Below are 18,377 nucleotides of genomic sequence, written 5' to 3'. Positions count from 1 at the left end.
TAATGTTTATATTTGTACTGAGAAGTTACTCAGGTCTTTGGGACCTTCTCTGCCAATTGTTTTTGAAGTAACAGCTTAAAGGCAAGTATTTTTGGTGAAGTCTCTTCATCCATGGAAAAATGGCAGTCATGAAATTTGGCAAGTACAGAATTTGAGTTAAAATGCTTCAGGTAGTCTCCACCCTAAACTTGTCCTTTTTTTTTTTTTTTTAAACTTCACTAGTTAGAGCAAATAATGCCTGGAGAGTATTCCCCAGACTTTAATCCTGAGGACTCTGATTATTCACCATTGCTTCTTTCACCAACCTAAACCATTTGGTGAAAGTGGTTCATCAGTTCTTATATGACATCTTGTGTCTGTGACATCCATGGTGCCTTTCTTGGGAGGAATTCTAAGCAACTCTTAGATGGTTTCACTTTTGACTTTCTAATCTTCTTGTATAGCCAGAGGATAATTTCATTTTTCATCTAAGAGGAATCAAAGTGGTTTTTCCAAAGAGGAAATCAGTAGGAAAAGTAAGCTTAGAGCTCAGACCTTGAGAACCTTAATCTGTGTTTCTAACTGCTGTGAGGGCAAGCCTCTGTGGTTATCTCTCCCAGATTGGAACCAGGTTGTAGGGGATCTCAAATGGGTCCATTAGATTTGCTCCATCTGGTCCTGTAGAACAGACCTAGGACCAACAGGTGGAAGTTTCAGCAAGGCCAATTTAGGCCTAAGTATAAAAAAGAAAAAAAAACCCCACACCTTCCTAACTGAATTGTCCAAAAGCCAAAAGGGCTATCTCATAAGGTAGTGAGTTCTTCACTTGGAGGTCTTCAAGAAGAGACTGAATGACTACTTTTCAGGAATGTTTTAGAAGGGATTTCTGGTCAGATAAGGCTTGGACAAGCTGATATCTCTGTGGTCCCTTTTAAATCTGAGTGAGACTCAGTGAGTCTGTGTCTAGTTAAAAATAGCAAGGAAAACACCGACGTTTATTTAGTAGTCCTCATACTACAAGACCAAAGTGCTTTATCATATTCTAACCCTTTGAAACTCAAATACTCCTGTGAGCTATGCGGAAATGACCGATTCAGGCAAGAGTTTGGGTACATTTCACTGGAGAATAAAAAAGCCTGAAATGCAGTGACAGCCACCTGGTAGAGTGTAGAAATCACATCCTTTGTTTTGCTTCTTTCGTGATCCCAAACAGTCTGCCAAAAGCAACCCTTAGACACAACTTTACAATGTAGTGTGTGCTTTTTTTTTTTTAAGTGGTGGGAGGATTCGGGCTGGGGAGGAATAAGGAAAAGAACTCACTACAGAGAACCAGAGGCTGTCATAATCATTTAGGGCTGCTGAACTATCAACAGCACCTCAATCTGTAAATCCAAAGTTTTCTGGAGACTTTGAAATGTACTACACCTAACTGGTGACTATCAGGAGAGAGAGAGAGACTTAGTTGGCAGACTTTTCTGCTGGATGGCCTGTTCTCATTTCCTTTCATGAATTGGTGAGGCACATTGTGAAGTGTGGCCTCAGTTCTTGAACACAGTGTGCTTCTAAGGAATCCCATAAGCTTGGTGTTGCTGATGGTATTGAATGGGGTTGTTTTTGCTATGCTGTTGGAGAAGACGTTTGGGCTCATCTGTGTACATGCATGTGCTTGTGCATGCATGCATAGATACATAAGGAGCAAGGAAGCAGGGTGTAACAGAGCATTCTTCCTGAGATAAGAAGCTGTGGGTTCAAACCTCTGCTACTTACTAGATGTGTGGCCTTGGGCAAGTTTCTTCTTTCTGGGCCAAAGTTTCCTCAAATGTAAAAAGAGGGGGATTGGACTAGTTGGTCCCTGAGGTCTCTACCAGCTTAGGATCTATAATTCTATTAAATATAGGATGTAATAGTGGGGTTGTATATATAATCAGCAGGTCATAGTGAATAGAGAACTAGCTCCAAAGTGAGGAAGATATGAGTTTAAGTTGTGTTCCTGACATATGTTGACTGTGTGACCCTGGGCAAGTCACTTAACTTTTCAGAACTCTAGGCAATTCTCTGAGATTCTAGGTAGCTGATCCAGTAGCTGTATTGACAGAGTGAGTTTCTCATCTGGGAAATCCCTATACCAGTGAAATGACAGGTCTAGGCTCTCTTCCTATTATAAGTAAATACACTTCTTTTTTATGAGTTGTATTTCAAAACCAAAGGTAAGAAACTAAATAAGGAACTTAGGGGATGCCTTTTTTCAGGACTGAGGGTAGGGGTAGAGACAGGAGTGAGGCACAGTCTTCTAAAGAGTGTAGAAAAGTAATTGATCATTTTACAAGTCTCACCCATAAGTGGGTCTGAATTGTTTACCAGTTTGAATTTTTAAGTGATGACCTTAAACATAGCATAGAATTAAAAAAAAATGTCATGGGTGATTCTGAACCAAGTTGGAATATTAGACATTGAGATAATCAGGGTACCCAATGGCACTTTTCAGTGCTTCTCACCCTCTCATGAGTGGTTCTTCAAGCAGACATAGCCAGGATGCAGGGCAGGAGGGGGGCACTCCTTGGCATCTGTGTTTCTAAAGCACTATATAAACAGAACTTCCTCGATCTGTCTTGTATTTCCAATAGAAAGAGTATTTCCACGTTAACTTTGTAGATGAGCTTCAGCAACACTAAACAGCTCTTCCAAATACAAGATAAAAGCCTCAGTCCTAACAGCTCTGAGGTTAAAACTGAGTGTTTTTGATTTCTTGAAAACAGGAGTAATGAACTCTAGGAATTTACAAGGGTGAGAAATCGGACAGATAAGTCAGACCCTGTTGGATGTTCAGAAGCTCTTCTGTAGTTCACAACAGTTTCCTTTTAGGTGTGATATGAACGACCAAGATATTAATAACATATGGTGGTAAGGATTTTGAACTGGTGGGTCCAGTGGTTAGGGTTACATCTGGGACCATCTCTAGTTGTCCTGATGTATGTATATCTTGCCACTGGACCCAAAATGGCTCTGGAGAAGAGAGTGAAGCTGGTGGTTTTGCACAACCCTGCTTCACTTAAATCCAATTCACTGCAAGTTATGACATCTCTTCCCAGTGTCATGGTTCTCTTCAAGAATGAAGGACAAACAACATTAACAGTGGTTAGGATTGAACATTCTCACTGCTGAGGCCTGGGTTCAACTCTCAGTCAGGGGAAGGCTTTTAGAAGAAATGTGGGGTAGTGGATGGAACTACAAGACTTTGAGTCAGGAAGATCTGGGTTTTATTCCTGCCTCAGACACTTACTAAATGTGTGGCCATTCAACATCTCCCAGGCCAGATTTTTCTCATCTGTCAAACAAAGATGACCCCTAGGGTCCTTTCTAGCTCTCTCTCTCTTCCTCTGGCATCTATTGAAAAGTCACTTAATTTACTCCAGGCCTCAGTTTCCTTATCTGTAAAAAAAAGATTGAACTAAATGACCTCTGAGGTCCCTTCTTGGTCCATATCTGTTATTCTATTAACATTTAAAAAGGTTTTACAGAGATCAAGACAAGAGGAAATAAGCTTAAACTGAAAATGAAGATTTGAACTAGGCAGAAGGAAGAGTTTGATACACACAAGACAGTGAGAGCTATCAGTATATAGCTGAAACGGTTAAATCTTCTACAGAGACCTGGAAAAAACAGAAAGAATTCTCATCTTTGTGAATCAATTTCGTGTTTGTAATGTGTCATAGTCTGCTCACACACACCATGTTCTTTGGGTGATCCTCGACAAAGTTCTTTGGAGACAATAGTCATTTAGTCAACGAGCATTTATTAAGAACTCACTCCATGCCATGCAGTATGCTAAGTTGTGGTGATACAAAGAAAGGCAAAACCGAGTCCCTGCCTTCAAGGAGAGTACATTTGAATGAGTATATAGTTCATACATCACCAGAAAAACATTGGCACTGAAGGAAAAGTGGTGTAAAGGGTGTCACCAAAGAAATGTATGTTTTTATAAAAAGATGGGCTAGTCAGGTGGTGAGAGTGAGGGATAACCAACGAATAGCTCATATGATCCTTCAGTATCTGTGAAACATCAGGAGAACAACAGGATGTCCTCCACACACACACACACACACACACACACACACACTGCCCCACCTACCTCCATTACTTTGGATGGACCTTCTCTAGTGAATTTATGCAAGGACATGGCAAGAATTGCCCAGAATGGGCAGGCATGGATGGGTTGTTATTGGCATCTTTGAAGGGACTCTCCACATGAGTGAGATCACAAATTCATTTGAATATTTGGGTAATATTTGTCATGTTGCATCACTGGAGGGGATACCCATGATAATGAGATCATTGGAGTACTGGGGCGAATAGTTTAAATACACCTGAAGGGGAACACCATGTGATAGACTTTGAGATGACTTCTTAAAGTCTTTGGTGGATGGTCTAATGATTTTTAAAGGCCATTTTTTCTATCTCTGAAGAGGGGCTCTAGATTTGGTTATATGAACTGGTTACCAGTTCAAGTGTTATGGTAAAAATCAGTAAAGATCTTTACAAGCTTGAATTTTTGACAGATGACCTTAAACATAGCACAAAATTAAAACAAAACAAAACAGGTCATTTAAGTGTAGGCATGGTCACAATCTTCTGTTTTTATCTGTAGACCAGGAAGTCTTACTGAGATCTCAATTAATTCATTCATGTTTAACTCATTATGTGTTTTAGTTTAAAGAACACTGGGTCTGAAGTCAGGAAATCTGGACTTGAATTCAGGTTCTATCTTCTACTAGCTGTGTGACATTGGATAAGTAACTTCATCTCTCTGAGGCCTCATCTGTCAAATAAGAGAATTTAGATTAGCTGACCTACACAGCTTCCCTTCCCTAGAGTCCTTTAAAAACCTAAAGCATTTAATGCCAGAACAGAAGACATCTCTTCTTTTGGTTCATAAGCATTCCTCCTTAGAGACTCAATTTGGAAGCTTCTTGAGGTCCTTTTTAAAGGAAGCATGATAGTGTGAAAAGAGCTAGAATTTAGATCAGGAGAGACATGGGCTCTGATCCTGGCTCTTATATTTACCAGTTGGGTGACTTTGGGTGAGTCATTCAACATTTGTGAGTCCCAGTTTCTTCCTCAAGACATAAATAATCATTACAGTATACCTACCTCACAGAGTTGTTCTGAGGAAAGTGCTTTGTAAACCTTACCACTCAATATACATATGAGTTATTATTATTTCATAACTGGATTATTTGAATAAAAGCATATAGAAGAGGCAGAACCAGGTCCTAAGATTTATTTTGGCCCTTTATTTCTCATTTCAAACTCCAGATGACACAAGTGTAATTAATTCAAGCAGCCAGCAATATGACTATGGAGCATGTCTAGGTCCAGGTGGGGCTTTGCATAACTTAAGGACTCCATATTCTTCCTTGATTATAAGCACAGAGGCATATGGTTTATACACTTAGAAAGTTTCTACCCATGAGTGACCCTTGTCTGGCTGTCATAAGGCATCCAGGGCAGTGACTGTTAGAGAAGCTCCAGAGATGTCCATGATGGAATGGAGTGCTGCCCTTACCAAACCCCTGAGGTCATGGGGCTTGATGTCTCTTCCTATCTGACCTCTACATGCTCCACAGGCCCCAGGACCACAGAAGGCAATGAACTTGAACTAACTAAGAGGCTAAGAGGTTTTCATACCAGTTGCTGTAATGGATCCCCATAAAAGGTTGGTGTGCTCTCTTTGGTCTTTTAGGCATCTGCCTCAGTCCCACCCTTCCTGAGCAACAGAAGTGATAGAAGGAGGAGTCAATGGGAAGAGTCCTGGAAATGTACTTGGGATCCATGGATTTTACTCTAGCTCTGACACCCACTAAGTGGATATGCCCCCACTTACTATACCTGTGATAATGGAAAAATCACTTCACCTTAGTTTATTTGTCTGTAAAGTGAAGGCTGGACTAGGTGACTCTTTTTTTTTCTTTTTTTTTTGGGTGAGGCAATTGGGGTTAAGTGACTTGCCCAGGGTCACACAGCTAGTAAGTGTCAAGTGTCTGAGGTCAAATTTGAACTCAGGTCCTCCTGAATCCAGGGCTGGTGCTCTATCCACTGCACCACCTAGCTGCCCCTAGGTGACTCTTTAGGTACCTTCCAGTTTGTGCATTTAGGGATGGACTTGCCTGGGGTTTCTGCATTGGTATTGACCCTGCGTGGGATGTGGTAGCCAGACTAGGGTCCCCTGGAGGTAGGCATTGTTTTTACTCACCTGATCCTATGAAATCCTTCTGTCTCATTTTCAGTATTATGACACCTCTCCCCCTCCCCTCCCTCAAGATATAGCAGCATCAACAGATAGCAGCCCTGACCTGGAGGTGCCAGGAAGAGCTCTCCAATACTCACTCTCAGCATATCAACATGTCAAGATGATATTGAGTCACTTGAGGGAATGATCTGTAGACTGGATATGGCTCTACCAATCAGCATGTCCATAGAGTGCCACACCTGTAGATGGAAGCATTTGTCAGGGGGAGGGGTCCTCCTTTATCTCAGTTTTTATCTATGTACTATTTTAATTTTTAAAATTATTGCATCATTTGTATAAAGAGATTTGGAAGTAACACCCATGGCTACATTTCCCCCATATTAATTCTGTAAAGCCAGTAAGAATACACATAATGCTTTTAAGGCATCTCAGACATTGCTTTCTCATTTCATTTTTGAAATCTAAGCTAAGAAGAAGAAAATGTATTGGATGTAATACTGAGCAGTCCTTTTGATCATTTACTTTAAAGCTGACTATTATCACTATGCCCTTTCTTAATTAATTTTTTTTTTTGGTTCTTATGTCAACTTCATTTCCAAATAATGATGATGATAGTAATAACAACTAACATTTGCTAGCAACTTTAAAATTATTATCTGATTTGGTCCTCACAACTATCCTGGGAGGTGCTATTATTATCCTTATTTTACAGATGAGGAAATTGAGGTACACAGAAGTTGAGAACTTGCCCAGGGTTACACAGTTAGTAATTGTGTGAGACCAGTTTTCCCCTATCCAGGGAGTCATCCCTTGTAACAGAGAATAAAAAAGTTCAGCCAAGTATCATCAACTTCATCTGAGAGTAATGCAATGTTGCAAAGCTCTGCAAAGTAAGGAGGGAGATGCATTTTCTTATCTCTTCTCTATGGCCAAGCTTGGTCGTTGTAATTACCCAATATTCCATTTTTGCTCTTGTTTTTTTCCCCATTTATGTTTCTGTAAACATTGTGTTTTTCTAGCTATATTTACTTTACTCTGTCTCAGTTCATATAAGGCTTTCCCCTTGGCTCCATTTTAAAAGAGTTTTTAGTATTTTTCTTACTATTAGGTCAATATGATATCAAATCTTGGACATTATTTATTTATGGGGGTCCTGGGACAGTGGCACCTAGTACACAGAGCCTTTATAGGAAAAGAAAAGTTTGGAAACATTGGTCTCAAGTGGCAGTTTGAATTATATTTCTTGTTTTGGCTGGACATTTAGAATCAGTTTCATGTTAAAGGAAATGGTCTGAGATGTGTCTTTGATAGCACCAGTTGTGTTTCCAAGTTTCTCTCATGCTACACTTATTTATCCAGATATATTAGGGAAAGGAAGGAAGTCAGTCTACTCCCAAACAGGTGCTTACCATGTAAATTGCTCATTATTAGGAATTGTAACCACTACTTCTTCAAGAATTAGACTGGATTATTGAAATTCAAAGGAGATATGAATATCAACTATGACTTAAATGTAGAATAATATGGATCTGAGTTCAGAGTATTAAAATTGTAAAATAAATGAAAAAGAACGACCCATAGGCAAAGACAAAAGTTCTTATTTTTTTAAAAAAAATGGTGGTTCTTATATAAGGAGAATAGGCAAGAAATTAGATCTCTTCATTTTTAAAGGTTAGAAAACTTTTGAGTTAGGAGATGAAGGGAATGCTAATGACAAATTCTCCACAATTTTTTTTTGAAGGGGGCTTAAATTATGTCAATCATTGCATTTATTCTCAATTTAACTTGGCTACGGCAGATGATATTCTGATTTTCAAATGCCATTGCAGACTATTCAGAAACATTCCGTTCTCCAACCTGATTATGTTCTCAGGGAAAGGAGGGGAAATTTATTCTTAGTTGTACACTAAAGGATTATAGATTTTGTAAATAATGTGCAGTAGATTTAGAATCTCAGTTTATATTCGCTCTGCTAAACAGAATGCCTCACTGGGTAGATATAAGGAATAAAAGTTAATTTTGGTGTATTAATGACCTAAGGACCCCAAATCCTTATCTTGTGACCAAGAAATGAATATGTTACTGGAAGAACTGAAGGATATTGATACTGAACCAGAAGACAAAAGGAAAATGTAGCTAAAGGAAAAAATGGCTCACACTCTCTCCTTAGGGAAGTAAACAAAGGAGTTGGTAGAGTTGGTTTTATTGTGTGTCCAAAGGAAACAAGAAATATAATTTCAAAAAGAGTTGGTTTTATGGTGTGTCCAAAGGAAACAAGAAATATAATTTCACAGGACATTTTGTTATTTTGTAACGAAGCACTCATGATGAGTGTTTTGGGGAACCCCTCCCCCCCACCAACCAGTCAGCCCTGGTATTCACTTTAATAGCACACAAATTAAAATTAGAATGAACCCGCTTAGTGAACCTGGAATCAGGAAGATTTGAGTTCAGATGTGAGCCTGAGACGCTTACTGGACACACTGGACAACTCACTTAACCTTATTGTGCCTCAGTTCCCCATTCGTAAAATAGAAAAATAATAGCATCCACCTCAAAGGGTTTTTGTTTTTTTGGTGAGGATCAAATGTATAAAATGCTTTGCAAACCTTAAAGTACTATATAAAAGCAAGCTGCTATTGCCATCATCAATAATATCACATATATTCCCCCCGCTCCCTGCCCCGTATCCCTCCCGCTTCCTATAAAGCTATCCCTTATAATAAAGGCCTTTTTAAAAGAAAAGAAAAAACCACAACAAAACTAACTACCAAATTGAAAATATCCATTGTTCTATGCAATATTCTATATGTGTCTATGTTTGTGTGTGTAGGGGCACCTCTGCAAAAGAGCAGGTATCCTCCTGGGGCCTGGCTTATTTTTTATAATTCTACAATATTCAGTTTTACACATAGGTTATCTGGCTCACTATTTCAGATCCAAGTGGCTACATTTCCCCCTTCTGGTTCTAGGTGTACCCCTGAGGGGTGGAGTGTATTTTCTGCCCCCATCATCCTGAGCCTCCATTCTGGGTGTGTTTCCCCCATTATCAGGCACCACTAGTGCCCTAGTTTTATTTAACCACTTAAAATCAATTAACTTTTACAAAGGGATACTTTGGAGATATTGCCAGAATAGAAGTACAAATACTTTCCTCCAACACATTGGAAGTTCACTCTCTCCTATACCATCTTAGCTTCTGTGGAAAATAGGCTCAGACTTAGTAAAGTTTCTGTGTGGCTTTGGTCCTATCAAGTTCACATTCAAATGTAGCATCCATAGCAGATGACTCCTAATCTCAGCTGGGTTCTTTTTTTTTTTTTGGTGAGGCAATTGGGGTTAAGTGACTTGCTCAGGGTCACACAGCTAGTAAGTGCTAAATACCTGAGGCCGGATTTGAACTCAGTACTCCTGACTCCAGGGCCGGTGCTCTATCCACTGTGCCACTTAGCCGCCCCCGCAGCTGGGTTCTTAAGAATGCTCTTTGCTCTTGGGGGCATTGATTTGATGCTGGCTACAAAAATGGCATGGACTTCCAGACTCCCAAAGTCCCAGATTCTCTAACTTTGGGTGGGTCGTTTTCTTGACCTTTCTAAACTCACAAGGTTGTCATGTTTAAGCTCCTTCACATAAAATGAAAGAACAACCATTGGGGTAATGAACCAAGGTTCTTTTATATAGTGACATGTATCAGCATTGTCTCCCATTACATGTCTTCTAACAGGAGGTCAGTCAAAGAAGAGGCCCAACCAAGAGAGGAAGGCTGTAGGATGACCAATGCCTCCTGCCCCCATTTATTTATTTAAATAATAAACATTTTTATTTAAAGTTTTGAGTTCCAAATTATATTCCTCCTTCCCTCCCTCCCATTCCCCTTCCCTGAGAAGATAAATAATCAGATATAGGTTATACATGTGCAATTAGTCATTTTGTATAGGAATACTTGAATAAAAGAAAAAAAATGAAAGAAAGTGAAAAATAGCATACTTTAGTCTGTGTTCAATCAATATCAGTTTTCTTTGGAGGTGGATAGTATGTTTCATCCTTAGTCCTTTGGGATTGTCTTGGATCATTGCATTGCCGAGAATATCTAAGTCATTCACAGATGATCATCTTTTTTTTTCCGATCTTAATAGTATTTTATTTTTTCCCAGTTACATGTAAAGATAGTTTTCAACATTCATTTTTATAAGATTTTGAGTTTCAAATTTTTCTCCCTCCCTACATTTCCTTTCCTCTCCTCTCCCCAAGATAGCAGGTTATATATGTACAATCATGTTAAACATATTTCCACATTAGTCATATTGTGAAAGAAGAATCAGAACAAAAGGGAAAACAAAAGGAAAGAAAAAACAAAAAAGAAACCAAAAAAGGTTTTAACAGTACTCTTCAATCTGCATTCAGACTCCATAGTTCTCTTTCTGGATGTGGAGAGCCTTTTCCATCACGAGTCTTTTGGAACTGTCTTGGATCATTGTATCGCTGAGAAGAGCTAAATCTATCACAGCTGATCATTGCACAATGTTGCTGCTACTGTGTAAAATGTTCTCCTGGTTCTACTCACTTCACTCAGCATCAGTTCAGGTAAGTTTTCCTGGTCTTTTTTGAAATCATCCTGTTCGTCATTTTTTTAATAGCACAATAATATTCCATCACAATTATATACCACAGATTGTTTAAACGTTCCTCAAGTGATGGGTATTCCTTTGATTTCCAATTCTTTGCCACCACAAAGAGAGCTGCTATAAATATTTTTGTATAACTTGTTACCAATGCCCTTTTACAGCACCCTTAGTCCTTGTTCTGCATCTAGTGCCAATCAAAGAGGCTGCTATTCAACACACACAATTAGCAGATCAGAAATAGTTATACGATGTCTCTGCATTCTCCAAAGTCTCTCCGAGGCACTTTCATTATGTTGATGTCCAAAGCAATGTCATTATGCTTCTCCCCAGCCTCTTCTACATGGGGAATTACGTTAATAGGCCATTACAGTTACTTGTCAAGATTGCGGTCACTGTCCAGTCCTTTCTACATATCAACATATATAGATATAATTCATTAATTCTATAAATCTATACACACATAGATACACATACACTATGACTCCAAAGCAGGAGTATCTGGATGACCTCATCATTTTTGTAGATCCCCTTTTCATTTGGGCTCTCTACTGAACGTCCTCCATGACTGTGGCAAATTACACTATTATTACAGATAACATAAAACGACATTTTACTGTTTGATGGATTCAGGGGTATGCCAGAGTCATCTCAAACCGGCTTAAATGCCAAATTTTCAGTGTCAGCATTTATACCTCAGAAATTGGCCAATGAAATATAAGTCAGGGCTTGATTTATTGTTTTGTGGATCATCTAGGCTTAAGAAAGTGATGGAGAAGATGTTGATAATGCTGATTAAACTGAGTTAATTGTTAAATATTTACCAGCACAATAGATTTGACTCTTTGCTCTGGTGAGATCCCCTGTGGGTCACCATCTAAATTTCCTGTAAGTTTCTTTCCTCCCATAGACACTGCTGTGCAGTAGTATTGGGTCTGAGCACATACAAAGCTATGAAGCCCTCAGAGGAGGTGTGGCTTGCTTTAAAAGGGCCCAGGGGGTGGATAGCGTGTGTGCAGAGCTGGCCTTCTTTCTGCCGCAGGAAGTGTGATTTTTGGTGACAGCTGGCTCATTCTTCAACTGCAGCCAGGCATAAACCTCAGGGGAATGAGAAGGTGATGGTACTCATGGTGGGTGTGTATGTGTGGGTGTGTGTGAAAGGAAAGGATTCCCTGCTCTTTATCAGGAAGGGTCCATTGTTAGCCTCACCTAACTGGCTGCAAAAGGGAAAGTTAAATCCGAGGTTTTCAGGATATTGCTAACAGGTTTGGACAACCTCCACCAAGCAGGTCTCTAAGCAGAAATTTCAGGTATGGCACACATGGATGCCATTCTGCTCCTTCTCCATAACCCACCCCCTTCCTCCTGAGAGGTGATGTAGCTGTAGAAGAAAGATCATAATATTTGATACCCCAAGACCTGGGTTCAATTCTGCTGCTTAACACCTGTGTGACTAATCTGTCTGAGCCTCAGGCTCCTTATCTGCAAAACTGGACTAGATGCTCCTCAAGATTCTTTTCAACCTGAAACCCTATGGAAAAAAAATATCCTTCAGGTCACCAGGCAAATGTTCACTTGTATAGCAAGGGTTTGCTTTTGATTCCCTATGTAGACCAAAGCAAGTGGAGATTCAGGATAACTCCCCAGATAATTTAGGTGACCTGAGGAAAAAGAAATAATGCTTTTGTTGTTGTTGTTTTGCTCAGATGGACTGTTTACCAGGATCGAACTCACTCCTGGCATTTGTGGCTATAGGTGGTGGAGGGAATACAACAGTGCTGTCAGAGGAGTCAATTCTGGGGAAGACACAACACAGCTTGCCCTTTCTGTGGGGCAGGTGGGCTGTTCGTCCTGAATCACAGCTGGCCTGTGATTGATACTGCTGGGGAGGGGCTGCAGCCGGCTCCTCTGCTTGCCTCCCTCACGCTTTCTTCTCAAAGCCAGAGGAGGCCCCACGACCATGCAGCTGAAGCCGCCAGGGAGCTAGCTCTTTTAAATGGAAAAGTAAGCTCTTTTCAAAGACTGGTTAGAGGACCGAAGGTGACTCAGCACGTCTACCCCGTCATTTTATCCCCTAGTCTTATGCAAGCACTGACAGAGTGACTCTGGAAGCCTCAGGAAGCCGCAGTAGCAGTTAAAGTCGTGGCAGCTGGGCTTGAACAGGGACCTGGTACAGTCAGACTATCTGAGTCCTGGGTTCTCTCTCAGGACTTGCTGTATGAGCCCCAGAGACCTTTAAGGCCACGTCCAACTCTTAAATCCCATGTTTTGAAGTTATTAGCCACTCGGTGCCTTAATTTATTACCAACCAGCAAGATAGTGTTAATATACTTACTATTTTTGTTAGATGGTGGATTATCTAAATGGACCAAACAGTGAACTCAAATGTCCCCACATGAATCTAAGGGACCACTAATGAGCCTTAATTGGTAATTCTGGAGCCAGGGACAAGCAGTACTAAGTTTCTACCCTCCTCCTTCCCCGCCCCCCCCCCCCCCCCCCCCCCCAGCATTCAATAAAGGCCTGGCCTTGTCCTGGTGCAGATGAGGAGAAAACAGAGACCCTGGGACTAGTTGAGACCAAGGTTGACAATATGGCTGGGAGAGGAGAGCGAAGGGCAGGGCCTGGCTGAGGAGGAGATTTCTATTTTAATGATTTATTCTAGCTAACTAGGTGCTAAGCTCAATTGTTTCTATCTGTTGCACCATAAGTGTTGTCAGCACTCTCTAAATATTTGTGCCCTGAGGAAAAAAACAACAACAACTCTCATGGCCTTATCCTAGCTACAGCCTTGGCATTAAGTCATTATTCTCCTAGATATGGACCAGATATGAGCCTCTCTTTGCCTCCCTCTTATTAGATCTTCCAGCTGGAACGACGCCAGGATAGAAGGGATAATGCAGTGGCAACCCTACCAGCTTGACTTCTCATTGTAACAGGATGTGGCTGGCCAGAGACCAAATTGATTTCCTTGCTCATGAACCCAATGGAATCAACAGCAGAAGCACTCGATCTCCTCAGCAACCAGATTCATAGGATCATGAGTTTAGAGTCTTACTTCAGACAGAAGAGATCTTAGTGTGACCCTGGACAAGTCACTTAATGCTCATTGCCCTGCAACTCCCCCCCCCAAAAGCCCCCCCCAAAACCAAAAAGAAGAGATTTTAGAAGTCATTTAGTCCAATCCTTTTATTCTACATATGGTGCCTTTCTAGATAGAATATAAACTCTTTGAGAGCATGGACTGTTCACTGGTGGTTTTGAATCTCCAGTGCCTGACACATGCTACCTCACACAGTGTAGACACTTCATAAATGCTTGGGGATTGGTTGATTGACTGTCCAGGTTGCCAGAGAGTAGGTAACACCCTAGAGTTCATAGATTTAGAACCAGAAGAAAACTCTGAAGCTATCTACTTCAACCCTTTCATTTTACACATAAAGAAACTAAAACCCAGGCCGGTTAAGCGACTCATCCAAATTTATACAGGTAGTTATTAGAGGCAGGATTGGAACCCATGTCTTCTAAATACAAAGCTAGTGCTTCGTGTCTATGCATATGGCACGACTTTCCATTAGAGACCATGGTGTTCACTTATATTAATGCTGTGGAGGGAGTGTTGGACACAGACCATTCGAATTTTCTTTCTAACACAAGCTGTCTAACCTTGGACAAAGTATTTAACCTTTCTGAGTTTAAATGGAGATAGGAATACTTGCTCTATGTACTTCATAAGGTGGTTGTAAGGAAAGGACTTAATAAACTTTCAGATGCTATAAAATGTGAACTATTATTTTATTGTTGTCTATTTCAGAGTCTTGGTGGTAGAGTCTAGAAAACTAATGAACCAATATTCTCTTCTGACCTATAGGATCACAGAAAAATTGTTTATGTTAATATTGTTTGTGGTTTCTAAAATGTACATATTTGCTATGAATGATACAGTCTTTTTCTGTTATGACAAATTGGGCTAAATGCCAAGCAAGAGCTAATGTTTGTAGAGAGAAGGACAATTAGCAAACTCAAGAATTATACTCTATGTTTCTCTTCTGAAATTTAGTAATTTATTAGCATAAGACTTTATGACATAAAACTTTATATCTTGATTAGAAATATCAGTAAAACTGAGTGTTGATTGAACCCAGGAAATTAAAAAATGTATAAAATTCATAAATATAATATTAAACTAGTCTTTAGCATATAATATTACATTTTTATTAACAACTACTAATGACACCTGGGTGGTAGGTGGTTTGGTAGAGTACTGGGCCTGGAGTCAGGAAAACTCATCTTTGTGAGTTCAAATCTGGCCTCGGACACTTACTAGAAGTGTGACCTTGGGAAAGTCATTTAACCTTCTTTGTCTCAGTTTCCTCATCTATAAAATGAGCTGGAGAAGGAAATGGACAAATTTTCCAGTATCATTGCCAAGAAGACCAAAAATGGGGTCATAAAGAGTTGGCCACAACTAAATTGACTTAATGACAACAATGGCACCCATCTCTGCAATGATTAATTTTAACATTAGACCTGTGACCATAATTTCTCCTGTTTACCTAGCACTGCGTATTAGACCTCTCTTAGGCATTTGCATATGATTTTTATACTATAGTTTCCATGCTTGTTCATGAGCATATTCCCCTGCTAGATTAGAAACTGCATAAGGGAAGGGACAATTCCTTATTTTAAAAAATGCTTTGCATATAGTAGGAGCTTAATTAAATTTTAGTGGTATAAAATAATTAATGAATTAATTTAAAAAATGCTCATCTTTAGTTTTTATTTATGACAAATGGCATGCACATAATTAGCTAGAAAATGAAGATGGAATTTGTTTTTTTAAAGGAAAAATATAGCTATAATAATATTACTGCTACTACTACAAATACTTAGTATTTATACAGTGCTTTATACCCTCCAGCACACTTGGAGAGACAATATGACAACATGGCATAATAGATAGAGTGTGGGTATGAAACTTGCCTCTGGCCCTTAGGTATAAAATTAATGAAATGTTGCTTAACCTCTTTCTAAGATTTCACTTCCTTATCTTAAAGTAGAGATGAAAACTGGTACTAACCTCACTAGGTTGTCGCAAGACTCAACTGAGATATCTATATACAGATAGCAGTTATATCATTAAATCCTCACAATATCTCTGGTATTACCATTTCCATTTTAAAGCTGAGTAAGGGATAGGAACAGGCCCTATGATTTCACTGTTAAAGGGAAGTCCAAGCTAGGGAAACCCCTCTAAGAATGCAGGTTGGCACCTCTACAACTTATAGTCTTAGAAAGTTGCCTAGAATACTTAGAGGTTCAGTGACTCATTCAGGGTCACACACTCAGAGACAAGACTTGAACCTTCCTGGCTTTGAGGTCTGCTCTCTCTTTACTATTATTGAGTTAATTAAACCAAAAAGAAGGCTAAGAGATTTGCTTATGGTTATGCAATTGTTTTCTAGAACCCTAAAATATCAGCGATTGAAGAGATGTTAAAAGTTATTTTATTTAATCCCCAAACTTTGCACATGAATAAATTGAGGCTCTAAGCATATGCAGGGTAGTATTAGGGGATGGGGAAGGGTGAGAATGGATAAAAAGAATTCTCTCTACTTCACAATTTTTCTGTGTCATTTGGGATAGGGAAAGGACAGGGCAGAGGTAATGAATAAATAAATGAATGAAAACCTTTGTTAATCACTTTACTATGTGCCAAATATATAGTGTTTGGGGACTAAATGCTAAGTGATGGGATACAAATAGAAAAAGTGAGACAGTCACTGCTATTAAGAAACTCACACTCTAATTGAGAGAGAAAACACCTAAGAGAATTCAGCTGCAGAGCAGGAGAAAACAACTCAGAGGTGCTATGGGAGAAGAAATAGAAAGAAAAACTAAAGTTGGAGTCCTTAGGATAATGAGAAGGTAGGCAATGAGAAGAGGGAATGGGAATGACCACTCACTCCATTAGTGCCAGGGCTGTAAATGGTTCTTTTTCTTTCTTGAAAGACATTTGCCCATCATGTATCTGAACAGGGTGGTTTATTTTCAGAGGAAGGAAGGCTGTGTGCATAATTTATTATACAATAAACATTTGTTAAATTCCTGTAAAGTGAAAGGCATAGAACTAGGTGCACAAATATGAAAAAAGATAGTTTTTGCCTAGTAATGGTCAGATTTATGAATTTGTTGTTGTTATACGGTCATTTCAGTCATGTCTAATTCTTTGTGACCCCATTTGGGGTTTTCTTGGCAAAGATAATGGAGTGATTTGCCATTTCCTTCTCTGGCTCATTTTATAGATGAGGAAACTGAAGCAAAGAGGGGTAAGTGACGTGCCCAGGGTAATACAGCTAGTAAGTGTCTGAGGCTAGATTTGAACTTAAGAACAAGTCTTGCTGACTTCAGGCCTGGTACTTTATCCACTGTGCCACCTAGCTATTTATGAATTAGGAAGATTATTTTGGCAGCTCTGAAGAATATATTAGAAAGGAGAGAGTCTAGAGATTGGATGAATAATTAAGAGGCTATTAGAAAATCCAAGCAAGAGATGATGAGGGCCTGAACTAGTGCAGTAGCAGTGGGAAAGGAGAGATGCAGATGGATGTGAGAGATATTACTGGAGACTAATAAATAGGATTTAGCAATTGACTGAATTTATCACCCATTGATGGGGAATCAAAAGTGATTGACATTTTGAGCTTGGGTGATTGGGAGGTGGTATCATTAATAAAGAAGTTGGGTAGAAGAGCAGATTTTGGAGGAAATAAGGTAAGCTCAGTTTTAGAAGTGTTGAATTTGAGGGGGATACTTGTGGGTAGCACTGTGGAAGGAACTTGATCATCTTTGCTCCTTCCCCCTTTCTGGAAGGGGCAAAGCTGAATCTTGTGTAGATTTTGGTTATTTCCATCTAGAGCTCTTCTCTTGCATATGAGGCTATTGGTTTAATTAATCACACCTTGTTGCAAAATATAGCTCACTTTTAGCTTATCACAATATAATGACCCTTAGGTCCATATGGCTCATTTTTATGCTATTTCATGTAGTTTATGTTTGATGAAAAGTTACTAGTTTAATTATAATAGCTCAGAGCCCCCAGTCAGGAAAATTCCCAACATTCAGACAAAGGTTTATCTCTTTCTTCTAATCTAAAGTTTTAAAGTGTTATCTCTGCCTAACCCATGACCTCTTTACATTTGAGGCAACATTAGTATACAGGAAATGTTTAGGGAAAAGAATCAAGAAGAATATAATACAATATTATTTGCTGACAAGTATGGAGAGGGGGAAGTTGGAAAAAGAGCAAACTCTTTGGTAAGAATTTCTCTTTGTCTTTAAATGAGTGAATATAATTAGTAACTTTAATTTGAGTCCTTTGTTCTGAGATTCTTCCAGGGTCCAATGGCCCAATTTCATCTCTCTCTTTTTTTTCTGTTATACCTCAGCCCTCCCTTCAGTTTCTTCTTTCTGTTGTTGTCCCTGTGTTGCCAATTCCTTCTAGCTCAGTTTGTGATGCTCTGGGCAGA

This window comes from Dromiciops gliroides, chromosome 4 (genome assembly GCF_019393635.1).
Source record: "Dromiciops gliroides isolate mDroGli1 chromosome 4, mDroGli1.pri, whole genome shotgun sequence".
In the NCBI taxonomy this organism is placed as follows: domain Eukaryota; kingdom Metazoa; phylum Chordata; class Mammalia; order Microbiotheria; family Microbiotheriidae; genus Dromiciops; species Dromiciops gliroides.
The sequence above is the reverse complement of the archived record's forward strand: the minus strand, read 5'-3'. Positions refer to the sequence as shown.